The 14,119-nt window shown below is 34.6% G+C and overlaps 1 non-coding gene across 1 annotated transcript; it reads left to right on the top strand.

The window, feature by feature from the left end:
* Positions 1–281: 281 nt before the first annotated feature.
* On the top strand, positions 282–389 carry LOC131145280 (small nucleolar RNA R71). Its single transcript, XR_009134064.1, has one exon. It is a non-coding gene; the product is annotated as a small nucleolar RNA R71 (small nucleolar RNA).
* The last annotated feature ends 13,730 nt before the right edge of the window (positions 390–14,119 follow it).

Below are 14,119 nucleotides of genomic sequence, written 5' to 3'. Positions count from 1 at the left end.
CCAATTTTTTAGATAACGCAGCTACAAAGGCCTGTAAGCTAGTGTCCTCTTTGACCTCGTATCTACCCCCGCCACTGATTGCTCGGATAGGTTGGGCAGCTATCGGCACCCGTTCTGGTCGTGCGTTCCACTGCTGGGCACTCTCAGCGAGATAGTCTAAAAATGATAAGCCCTCGTCTGGTTCCTTACGGAAGAACATCCCATTGCACATAGACTAGAAAAATTGTTTGCACACAGGGGTTAAAGCAGGAAAAAAATAATTCACTAACCTCCACGATTCGAAACCATGGTGCGGGCATATGTTCATCAAGTCCTTGAATCTCTCCCAACATGCTTGGAATGTCTCGCCATCTTTTTGCATGAACTGACTGATCTGCTCCTATAGGTACTGAGTTCTCTGAAGAGGAAAAAATTTATGTAAGAACTCACGCTGCATTTCAGCCCAACTAGTAATAGAGTTAGGGCGCAAAGAATTAAACCAGATTTTTGCCCTGTCTTTTAGAGAAAAGGCGAACAAACGCAGTTTAATGTATTCATCAGTCCCAGCCCTATTAATGAAAGTGGTGCAAACCATTTCAAAGTCTGTCAAGTGTTGGTACGGACTCTCAGAGTCCATCCCGTGAAATTGGGGAATCACAGATAACATGCCATGCTTAAGAGTGAAATTCGGGGCATCCTGGGGCAACACAATGCATGAAGGTGTAGATGTGCGTGCAGGCTGTAGAAAATCTTCAAGTGTACGTGGTGCATGTGCAGCCATAGCTTCTTCAGAATAATTGGCAAACAGATTATTCGGTTCAAATTCAGAATCACTCATAGGACTAACAAGTGAATAGTCAAACTCAGTGCTATGTGTATCCCTACTAGTGCTAGGTGAAAGTCTACACAATCGATTCAAATTATCTCGAACCCAGGGCATCAAACATCACAATTGCCAATAGAAATCCACTAACACGGCAACAGACAAAAATTTTTTTTTTTTTCAATTTCTCAATTTTCATTTTTTTTCATTTTTTTAATTTAATAAAAGAAAAGCAAAAAAATAATTGGGAAAACGCAAAATTCGAAATTAAAACTGGAAAATCCCCGGCAACGGTGCCAAAAACTTGACTCACTCAAAAAATGAGCAGCTCGAAAGCTATCCCAAGTATAGGAGTTACGTCGTGTAATATTAAGCCCAAGAGCTAGATCGTCTCCTCAGGGAATGCGTTTAATCTCAGATTTTACGTTCTTCCAATCGAAATTAAAAAGGTACTGAACTCAGTTCAGATTCGGGTTTTTCAAGAGTTGTTAAATTTTACGTTTGCCGAATTAAATGACACGTAATTTAAAAACCCTAAAACTAACATGCACTAAATAAAAGGAAACAAGAATAGAAACCCTACGTCTACTTAAGGAAACATTGGGACACGCACTAATTAAAAATAGAAACTACAAATAAGGAATTAAAACATGCTAGAATATAAACTCTAATCTACCTAAGGAAACATTAAAGCACGTGTCAATTAAAGAAGGGAACTTTGAATATGAAATTAAAAACACACAATAGAAACTAAACCAAACACACACACGCAATAAAAACCGAACCTTTAATCACGAATTAAAAACTCGAACTAAAATAAACTATTAATGATTTAACCGATAACAGAATACGATAAATAAAAACATAAACTCTAATAAAAACCAAACCTAAATTAAACCGAACTTCAATCAAAAATCAAATTTTACGAAAGAAAGGCACTAAATTACTTTCTAAAATAAAGACAATTTTTTTTTTCTTTTTGTATTTTATTCAAGAAATCAAACTTAACATACTCAAACAAAAAAAAAAACAAAACCAACAAAAAATAACTTTAATGGAAACATAATACTCAATAAAACAAAGAATTTAAATTCCCTAAACAATAACAATTTAACTTAAACTTTACTTGGAATAAAAAAAAAAACAACTAGACATTGATGGAGAATGGAAGAAATAGGAACAACCAAACAAATAATAAACTAAAATAAAATAGAGAGAGAGAGGAAAAACAGAGCATGGCTGCCGTGGAGTGCTTCGGGTCTGCTGTGGAGGAGCTGGAGTTGCAGGGAGCTAGCTGGTGTTGTCCGAGAAGAGCTGCTGGAATTGCAGAAGTGCTGTGCAGAGGGCTGCTGCTGCTGTGTTCTCGGGTTGGAGAAGCTCTGCTGTGTTGGGTTTGGTGGCTGGAACAGGGACGCTGCTGGTGTTGTGGGAGCCGGCTGCTGCTAGAGTGCTGGCAGCAACAAAGAGATGGCCTCGTGTTGGCCGTGCTGGTTCTGGAGCAACCCGAAGTCAGAAGTGAGGCTCTCGGGTCTTCAAAGTTCTGGAATTTCTGTGCTTGCAGGGATGAACAGAGGAGGGTGTTGGTGCTTCCGGGTGAGTAACCGAGAGGAATAGGGCTGAGTGAGTATGAGAGAATGAAAGGGGGAGAGAGCAACCAAGGGGATACAGAGGGAGAACGAGAATAAGCAAGGTACACAAAGAGAAGAAGAAGAACATGAAGACGAAAGGATAGGAGAAAAGAAGATGGAATAGCAAAACTTAAGGAAAAAAAACAGAGAAAGAAGAAGGGGAAGAGAGGATGGATTAGAAAAGCTTAAGGAAAAAAAAAGAAACAGAGAAAGAAGAAGGGGAAGAAAGGATGGTCGTGCCTCCCCACAGGGAAGAAAAGAATTTAAAGGGGAAGGGCGGTGCCCTAGGACCCAGCGAAGAAACCCCCGACCCGGCCATGCATGGCCGGGTCACATCAATAACCCATTCAAATATACATTTTTTTCATTTTTTACTGTTCTTTGTTCATCGCAAATTCTGCTCTTCTAGAGCCCGTATCTCACAAAAATCAAAACACAAAAGTTGTAGATATTTTTTTTCTCTTTCTTAAAAAATTTGAATTGTCTCAATCGGAGCTCGCACGGAAAAGTTATGCATGAAATACGAACAGGTGTCGGTTTTGATTCCCAGGAATTTTCCTGCGACAAAAAAAAATTACCAAAACTTTATAAATAGTGCAATAAAGTTCAAGATTGATAATTTTGAGACTTTATTAAAATATTGAACAATTTTGGACATTTAATTAAAAATATAAATGGTAAAGCCTGGGTTAAACGTCCAATTACGCAGTTTCGGTGCGTAATCATCTGTGCTTTCAAGAACATTATTTTTTAAGGTTTTGACTTTGAAAACTCTTTTCATTTGAGACCTTCATTATTTTTAACTTTAGAAAATATATTTCAAGGTCTTTGAAACATGGTTTCTTAAGATTTTAGTTTATCCTAAAGAGCTTCAATCCATTTTATTTTGAGCTTTACTTGAAGTACTTACGTAAAAAATTCCTTAAGAATCTAAATTCTTTAGCACTTGAAGTCTTCATGCTTGTCCTTGCTTTGAGTCCATTCTTTGAGCTTCAAACATACTTTAAGATTTCATAATCTTTCAAACTTTAAGCATTCATGTTTTGTGCCAATCTTCGAGCTTTAACAACCTTTTTGTTTGAATCACTTGTTTGTACATTTCCATTGAGCTTTCTAACATTTGGTTCCTAAAACATTTCAACTTGGAAACACATTAAATTCCTTCAATTTGTTATCATCAAAATAAGAGTTGTAAACCTTGTTAGGCCAACAATCTCCCCCTTTTTGATGATGAAAAATCTAGGGCAAAACGAGAGGATACCTTAAAAGACTCTCTCTTACAATAAGCACGTATGTAATAAAGTTTTAGTACTCAAACATAGATTGCAAACTTCATCTATATCAAATAGTCAAACAAGGTTCTTTAAGCATACAATCAAGCATATATCAAGAATATTCATTTCAACAACTTATTTATCTTGTGCTCTTAGCCTTATATCTCTTTTGATCTCACAATCATTTTCCCCCTTTTGACATCAATCAAAAAGGAAAATAAAAATTAATAAGTATAGCCAATATCAAATCATTTAACATAAAATATTATAGTCATCCAGAGCATTACATATATAATAAAAATGCTAGAGATACAAGCTCAAAAAAAAAAATGCGAAGCGTCAATACAAGCATAGTACGATGTGTCGATACAACCAAGAACTAAGATAAGAACAACATTTTAGAACACAAAAGATCAACAAATAGCTAAGATCATGCATCAGCTGCATTGATAGAGGCATCCTCAGTAGCGTCCTTTGAATTTTCTTTAGATGCATCATCATCTTCCTTTTCCTTTGAATCTTCATCAGATGCAGTGTCACTAGAAGGAGCAGAGCTTATGTCCATGGGTGTTGCACCTTTTAAGGAGCTGGCCAAGTTCTTCTCTATTTTATCTAAACACTGAGTAATGGAAGAACAGTGGGATTCCACAGTGTTAACCTTCCGCTGAAGAGTATCCAGACGAGATTGCATCCTTTCGATAAAATTGAGATAATGAGTATAAAATGGTAGGAACCAAGAAGGAGTATCTACGTCCTGTGGAATGGAGTGAGCTTGCTTAAAAGACTGAGGAGGAGGCTCAAGTGTTGGTTTCCTACAAGCTCTATGAAACGAACCTTTAGTGTACTTCTTATAATCCATTAGCTTAAGAGTAGTGTCTAAAAAAAATGTCAAAATGGGTTTTTCTAACAAAGTTGAAGGATGGTGTAAGAGCGTGATGATGAGCAAATACTAATTTTAACATCCCGACATAAAGAAGAATGATGCAAGGAGCTTCTTCCTTCATGATCATCCATTTTATGATAAGGCTTGGTAGGTCCAACTTCTTACCCTTCAGAATGCACCACATGACAAAACAGTCAAGAAAAGAAACATAGTCATGTGATCCGATGTGAGGTAAGATGTTGTTGGTGATCAATTTTTGCAGAATCAAAGCTTGGAGGTTTAATTGTTTATAAAGTGGGGGATTTCCAAAGTAAATAGGTTCTTTGGTCATAACAAGTGGTAGGAAATCCTGTGGAGTAAACCCTTATTCCATAATCCACTGTTTTTCAACGGGTTTACATTCAAAGTCTCCCAGCTTGATATGGAGGATTTTCCCTAACGATAATGGAGTGAGGTTAATGGTTTGCCCTAGAAGGTTAGTTGAAAATCCAATATCCTGTTTCTCTATATTTGCATAAAAAACCTTAACCAAATTATGATAATGTTCCATGGCCAGGTACGTGATAAACTTCTCCCACCCAATATCTTCGAATAGTGATATAATTTAAGGAAAATCTAAATTGAAGAATGAAACATCAAAACTTTACCGAGGAATGGATCCGATGACTGGATTTGATTTTGATAGAGTGTTTTGGTTTGAGGGGTGGTAAGCCATTTTTCAACCTCATCATTGTCGATTCGTCAGAAGGAGGAGGAAGCCTTGTTGCCGGTCGTCTTCATTCCTGGCATGATTTTGAGAGTACAAGATCTGAAAACCTTAGCGTGTATTTGAAGGTGGAGAGTAGCGTTTGATTAATTACTCAGGATTTGAAGGAATTTCATATGGAAGGACGTTGATTGAGGGCGGAGAAAGTGTTTTTTAGAGGAAAGGAACCGAGTCAGACGACTGGTGGATTTAAAAATGAAGGGTCTTCATGTTTTAAAAGGGCCACCTGCCACGAGTTGGGCGTCTGGCACTCAAGGAGTTAGGCGGCTGATGACCCATTTTTCATCAGGCAGTAACCTGGCAGGTACCTACCCTTCATGTGGCAATCGCTTGTCAAGTAGGCTTTTCTGAATTTCTTTTATAAACAACTTTTTGAATATGTAGCAACCCTAATTCACATCTAATAAATATAGACCAATCCTCTAAAAGTGGTTTTGTAAGAATATCCGCTAATTGATCATTTGTATTAACGAATTCAAAGGTCATCTCTTCTTTTTTGTATGTGATCTCTGAAGAAATGATGTCTAATATCAATGTGTTTGTTCTTAAATGAGATATTGGTTTTTTTATATATATATTTATAGCACTTGTATTATCACACTTAATTGGTATTGTTGTATATTCAAAATTATAATCTTTTAGTTGTTGTTTAATGTATAATGTTTGTGCACAACTACTCCCAGTAGCTATGTATTCAGCTTGGGCTGTGGATAAGGCTATGGAGTTTTGCTTTTTAGAAAAACAAGTGACTAGTGAGCATCCTAGAAAGTGAGAAGTGTCACTAGTGCTCTTTCTATCTATTTTACATCCAACATAGTCCACATCCGAGTAGCTAATAATTTTGAATCAAATGTCCTTAGGATACCAAAGACCTAAGTCCATGGGTGCCTATCAAGTATCTTAAAATTCCCCTAAAAGCTATTTGGTGTGATTCTTTGGGTGCTAATTGGAATCAAGTACACACACACACACTAAACATTTTGTCGAGCCTACTAGCTATTAGATATAGTAAACTTCAATTGATTCCTCTATAATACTATATATCTACTGGTTTCCCTTTGTTATCTTTATCAAAGCTAATAGAAGTGCTCATGGGAGAACCTATGGGTTCACTATTTTCCATATCAAATTTTTTAATCATATCCTTTATGCATTTTGATTGACTTATAAAAGTCCCATTCTTTTATTGTTTAATTTGGTTTCCAAGAAAATAGTTTAATTCCCCCATCATACTCATTTCAAATTCTTTTTGCATGCATTTTGCAAATTCTTTACATAGATTTTCATTGGTAGCACCAAATATTATATCATCTATATAAATTTGAATGATCAACATATCATCTTTCTTAGTCTTGATAAACAAGGTGCTATCAACTTTTCCTCTTGAAAATCCTTTTTTCTATTAAAAACCCACTAAGTCTTTCATACCAAGGTCTAGGGGCTTGTTTCAACCCATATAAAGCCTTAGTCTAAACACATAATCAGGATTTTCTATGTCTTCGAATCCAAGGAGTTGTTCAACATATACTTTTTCATTAATATAACCATTTAAGAAAACACTTTTAACATCCATTTGATATAATTTAAATTTTTTATGGGATGCATAAACTAAAAGCATTCTTATAACTTCCATTCTAGCTATGGGGAAAAAGTTTCATTATAATCTATCACTTCTTCATGGTAATATCCCTTAGCTAGAAGTCTAACTTTGTTTCTAACTACTATACCATTTTCATCCTTTTTGTTTCTAAATACCCATTTAGTTCCAATAATGAATGATTTTCAGGTTTGGGTACTAATTGTTGTACTTTACTTCTTTCAAATTGATTGAACTCCTCTTGCATAGCAATTATCCAAGAGCCACTATTTAAAGCTTCTTCAACATTTTAAGGTTCATCTTAAGATAATTATGCATAATGATTGCATAGATTTTTTAATGATGATCTAGTGGTTACACCTCTTGAAATTTCTCCTATAATTTGATCTTGAGGGTGATTTCTTACATACTTTCATTCTTTTGGTAATTCAAGATTTTCTATAGGATTATCCTTTGAGGTTCCTCCAATATTTTCTTATTTCTCTTCTTTGATTTCTATATTATCTTCTTTTTGTGAGATACTATCCTTTTCTTCATTCATGATTTCTTTTGTGAAAGGATTTGATTGATCAAAGTTTACATGTATTGATTCAATGTTGGTTAGTGTTCTTTTTTTAGAGATCTTATATGGTTTACTATTTGTGGCATACCCTAGAAAAATTCTTTCATCTAACTTAGCATCAAATTTTCCTAAGTCATCTTTGTTATTGAGAACAAAACATTTGCATCCAAAAACATGGAAGTAAGCTATGTTAGGCCTTCTTCCTTTCCATAATTCATAAGGTGTTTTGTTTAGGCTTGATCTAATGGAAACCCTATTTATTACATAGCAAATTGTATTTACTACTTCAGCCCAAAAATACTTAGGTAGATTATTTTCATTTAACATAGTTTTTGCCATTTCTTGAAGGGTTCTATTTTTCCTCTCAATAACTCCATTTTGTTGTGGAGCTCTAGGTGTTGAAAAATTGTGGCTTATACCATGATAATTACAAAAGTTTTTGTCATCTTTATTTTTAAACTCTCTTCCTTAGTCACTTCTCATGTTTGAAACATTGTAACCTTTATCGTTTCAAAGTTTCTTGCATAGATTTATTAACACGTCACAAGCTTCATCTTTGTTAGTCAAAAACAATATCCATGTTTATCTAAAGTAGTCATCAACTATCACAAAGGCATATTGTTTTCCTCCTAAACTTTGAGTTCTAGTAGAACCAAATAAATCTAAATGTATGAGTTCTAGGAGCCTACTAGTTGATATGGGTTTCTTCCTTTTAAAGTTTGTCTTGATTTGTTTTCCAAGTTGGCAAGCATCACAACTTTTATCTTGGATAAACTTTGTATTAGGTAAGCCTTATTACTAAATTCTTCTTAGATAGTTTAGATAGAAGGTCAATGCTTGCATGTCCTAATCTTCTATGCCAAAGTGAACTATTTTCACTTAGGATAGCCAAGCAAGTTACATCTTGAGACATTAGACTTTCAAGATTTATGCAATACACATTGTTCATTCTATGTGCTATGAATAGAATTTCATGATTCTTAAGATTTTGTATTATGCAATTGGCCTTCTTAAAAATTATGTCAAACCCTTTATAACTAAGTTGACTAATACTTGAGAGATTGTGCGTTAGACCATCAACTAGGAAAACATCATCAATGGTGAGTGAGGATTCTTTACCTATCTTACCAATTCCGACAATTTTACCTTTTTCTTTGTCACCGAAGATTACATATCCTCCATCTTTTTAAGTGAGGGTGGTGAATTGTTTTCTATCTCCCGTCATATGTCTTGAACATCCACTATCCAAATACCATTTTTCTTTTGATGGAGTTGACCTAAAGCATAGCTACAAGAAAAAGATTATGTTGTTACTTTTGGAATCCAAACTTTATTAATTCTTTTTAAATCTTGTCTAGTTTTAGTGTTTATCTTCAATTCATTCTTTATATTGACATATTTTTTCTTAAGTGGACAATTATACATTATATGTCCCTTATTTTTACACATGTAGCAAGTAGTATGTTCATGTATGTTTGTGGATGAAGTACTTGTATAGCATTTAGTTTGTTTTACAAAGTATCATATGAATAAATTTTTCTTTCTTTTGTTTGGTATTCCATTGTAACTAATTCCTTCTTTACTATTAGCCATACTCTGAATTCTAAGTGTTTGGTTGTTAAATAGACTGGAGGATAATTTGTTTTGGTTTGATCAGCATTGATTGCGAAAATCAAAAGGGACTACAATGGTTAATCATCCTTAACTTATTAAACTGAAAGTTTATTTAAAATCTGAACTTTGGGTAGAAGTGTGTTAGTGAATTTTGACACAGGGCTTATACACATTCAGCAAGCTTTACATATTGATATAGGGCTATTGCTACAAGAGTCAAGTGTTTGGTTATTTTGTTTTGGTTGTGATTAATCTAAATAAATTTTGTGATTGTGTTTAAGGTTTGATTATTTTTATAACACAAAAGTATTAAAAAAAGGGGAATAAAATTTTTAAATCCCAATTCACCCCCCTCTTGGGAAAGCTATTCCAATTTCAATTGGTATCAGAGCCTAGTTATAATAACTCGTAACAAGAAACTATTAAATATCTAATGGCACATATAGGAGTAGCTCCCTTTGGTGAGGGCCAATCCTCAACCCGTCCATGAATCTTTTATGGACATAACCATACCTTTTGGAAAAAGAGAATGCTAATATATCTCCAACACATGGATTGGAAAGCTTGGGAAGTAGTTATGGATGGAGACCTAATTCCCACTAAGATAGTAGATGGAAAACAAATTCCTAAAGAGAAAAGGGATATGATCGATATAGACTATAAGATGCTCCAAATAAATTCAAGTGCTATAAATGTCTTATATTGTACTTTAGATGCTGATGAATTCATTAGGTTCATGGCCTACAAAACAGCTAAAGAGATATGGGACAAATTAGAAGTAACATATGAAGGAACAATAGATGTTAGAGACAATAGGATAGATATGTTAACAAGTGAGTATGAAGCTTTCAAAATGAATTTAGATGAAACAATCCTGAGTATGTGTACCAGATTTACTCACATAATCAATTCCTTAAGTGCCTTAGGAAAAACCTACATTACCTACCAAATGATTAGGAAAATACTAAGAGGCCTTCCCTCCATATGGGAACCAAAGGCTACTGCTATCACAGAAGGTAGAAATCTTAAGACCACCTCACTAGATGAACTTATAGGTTAACTACTTACCTATGAAATGACTTTGAAGGAAAGAAATCTTGAACCCAAGCATAAAAGGTCCATTGCATTAAAAGCTTCTAGTAACCGCTCAAGTGAACTAGGAAAGTGAATCAAATGACTTAGATCAAGATGAATTAGCATTCATAACTTTTGTGAAAAGTTAGAAGAAGAAATAAAAGAAATTTGTAACGACTCGAAAAATAATGGTTTTTAAATAATGAAGAGAGGGGGGGAGGAAATGGAAAAAGAAACAGAAAGAGGTAGCAGGCTTCGTCAATGACATTGCACTTTGGATGGAATAACTCGGAAGTAACACACAGGGCCTCGTTGATGAACACAGGGAGTTCGTCGACGAGCACATATGGGGACCTCGTCGACGAAGCCACGCCTCGTCGACGAGAAGATACTAAGAAGGGTTTTTTGATAGTCTGAAATTCATCGACGAGGGAGGAATTTGGTCGATGAAATTTTTAAAGGACTTGTCGACGAGGTGATGTGTCTCATCGACGAATCCAGCTCTATAAATAGTGAAAAACTCAAATTTTTGATGGAAATTCAGTGTAGGAAACCCTCTCTTTCTCTCTCTACGCCTTTTCCTCCTTCTCTCTTCAATTTTGGCCCTGTTTCATGCCAGATCGATGATCTGAAGCCACCACTATACTCTTGGAGAAGTTCTCTGCAAGTTTGCCAAAGCTGATCGTGGGAGAAGTTGGTTTGGAATTCATCCCAATCTTAGGGTAAGGCATTTTATTTGGTATTTGTCTTTCCCTCAGTTATAAGAAATACAATACACGAATAAATACTGATATTTTGTTCTGGGGGATGTAGTTTTTAGGGTGTTGAGTGGAGAACCCTGCGGGTATAGGGTTAGAGTACAGTAGGGATTTTCAGAGATAAGGTAAGGGAAATATGCTATGCTAGGAGTTTTATAATGTTATCCAAAATTTTTATATATGTATATATCGACTTATTACTCAATTTTTATAGAATGAGTTTTAAATGCTTGTGTGGCCTGAGTAGATAATTATTTGATGAAGAACTTATAAAGTTTCTACAGTATATCATACTATATAGAATACACAGATATAGACAGTATATTACAAATTTTCACCGAGAATAGTATACCACAATTTTATTTTGATCCGTACGTTATAGTTTTATATAAACCAGTATATTACAGATTTTCACCCAGAACAATATATTCCAGTTTTACTTAGATCAGTATATTATAGCTTTATTCAAAACAATATATACAACATATATAGTATTCTATGTTTCCTATTACCATAACATTCAGAGTATACAAACAGAGTATATAGACATATTATACAGAAAAATATACATAGATAACATCAATATGCTATAAATATATAATACACAGATTACAAAATTTACAGTATAGAAAGTTAGCGTTATGGTAATTTTGGAAACATGATGAAAACAGTAAAAGAGTATATATGTATGCATTTATAGTATTAGATCCCTGAGGAATGATTACATATAGATACAAATAAAGAATATAGAGCACGGTACCGTTGCTATATACAGAATAGAGTGGGTTGAGCGGGCTAGTTTGACTAGGTAGTAACCAGTCCCGCGTCTAGGAGAGTATGTAGTTTGGTTGGGTTGAGGTAGTGTAGAGTATATTTACTTATCTCGAGGGCCGACCAGATTAAGTCCCGCCTATGGACCGCACAACCCTGTCATGAAGGGTCAAATCATGACATACAGAGTTCCAGGGATAAAGCACAGTTATATATATGAATACAATTTTACAGTATCTGATGAGTATAGTATGATATTAGCAGTATGAAAAGTAGAAAATACAGATGATACAGTTATATTTTAAATTGTGAAAATGATGGACATGCTTTATAGATTTACTATTTTATTACAGTTCAGTTGTTATTTTAACAGTATGCAACTTAGTCGCTACACACTAGTAATAGCATATTTCCACTTACTGAGCCTCGACTCACCCGATGGCTTTAACATTTTTCAGGTGAGCCAGCTGGGCGAGCTGACTAGGCTTGCAGATAGAGAGTTTATTGATTACCCTAGATTAGAGGGTAAGTTTGTGTAGGATTTTGTATTTTGGGATAGATATTTTGGAGAGAGTTCTATTATGCAGTATGGTTTAGAAATATAGATACCTGGTATTGTATGATGTGTATGGATGTATGGATTATGTTTCCACTGCATAGGTATGATTTCATATTCAAATTACCTCGGTACCTTCCAAGGCTCGAGTTTCATAACAGGGGGTATTAGAGTAGTTCACATATACATAAAAAAAAATGATGTAAATTTTGAGTTCGTCACGAAATTACTCAAGAGATAGGCAAAATTAAAAAAGATGATTTAAATAAAAAGGAGTTAGAGATAATCGAACTTAAGGAATTAGTAGAGGATAAAGAGAAAACTATATATAACTTTACCAAATGAAAAGAAAATTTTTAAAAAATGATTGGATAACAAAGACTACATGGAAATAAAGAAGGGATGGGTTATAATGGAAAAACAAATAAGAGGAGTAAAAAACTATACATGGCATATTTTTTCAAAGAAGCCAAGCACTATGCTAGTATTTATTCAAACAACAAACATGAACACACCACTTGCCACATGTGCAAGAATAAAGGTCATGTAATGTTCAATTGTCCATGTTGACTCTATGAGTCTAATCCGGTTTTGATAATGACAAATCACTTGGTATTTGATCTGTGCATTGAGTTTGTGAACATGAACTATATTAAGCATGCACAGAAGGATAACGAGTCATGGAAGTCACAAAGTAAAGCTAACAAATCTTGACAACATCCATGGAACTCAAAGAGTACGAGGATCAAGTTGCAAGTGGAAAAGTTCAAGAACATCTGGGGAATGGTTATTTAGAACCCATGTACTTATATTTTCGTATGATTTAATTTGAGGCTCAACATAACTTACAATGATTTTAGGATTCATGCATTTCATGTACATCATTAGGGAACTTTCATGGACTTAGAAATGTTTTTTAAATCATGGAAAATAAGTTTTATAAAAGACCCAAGAAAAGGAGCAAAGCAGAATTTTAAACTAGAAACAAAAATTGAGAAAAAGGGGACTTCAGTAGCCTAAAATCAACCTCAGTCACTGGAAGAATTTCTTTAGTAGCCGGAAGATTAGGTTCGGTAGCCTGAAGAATTAATGGGAAACACAACAAGTTGGTCGATGCTCTTCAGTGGCCTGACCTTGCAACCTTAGGTGCCTGAATCCACTTCAAAAGCCTGAACTTCCCTCGTTAGGTGCCTGACCTTGCATTCCAACTTGATTTTTCAAAGACTTAAGGAACTTTGGTTGCCTAGGCTTTTACCCTCAGGCGCCTGAACTTGCGGGAAACTTAAAATTGTGATTTTTATTAAACCAACCCGCGAGCTATTTCTTTGATCCAACGACTGAGACTAATCCTAAGGGTAAGATACTATATATACTGAATATCTAAACCCTAGAACTAAGCCAAGACATACAACAAGAGAAGAACACATCTTATTGCAAGATTGTAGAGAAACTTGAGCTGATTGTCTGCACTTCATTCTACTTTCATCTTCTTTGGGCAAATCTATTCTGAAAATCAAAGGGCATTCATTCATTCAACTGTACTTCAATCTAGTATTGAGGTTTGATCATTCAAGTTATTATTCTTAAGAATTTCTCATTTCATTACGTGTTCTTGATTATCATTAGAAAAGTTTTGATCTTGAGTGTGCATATACGTATAAAAATTGGTTTTTGAAAAGATCATTACTTGAGAAAGTTTTTTAGCTTGGTTGATTGGTTTTTGATTCAAAAGTATATAAATATACATATATATTGTTCATAAAGCTTATTATTGAAAAACCTATTTTGATTAAAAGGTTGATCTTGAAAGTGCCTATACATATACATAGTTATT

The sequence above is a fragment of the Malania oleifera genome, chromosome 12 (genome assembly GCF_029873635.1).
Source record: "Malania oleifera isolate guangnan ecotype guangnan chromosome 12, ASM2987363v1, whole genome shotgun sequence".
Classification (NCBI taxonomy): Eukaryota; Viridiplantae; Streptophyta; class Magnoliopsida; order Santalales; family Ximeniaceae; genus Malania; species Malania oleifera.
This window is presented reverse-complemented; position numbering and strand designations above follow the sequence as displayed.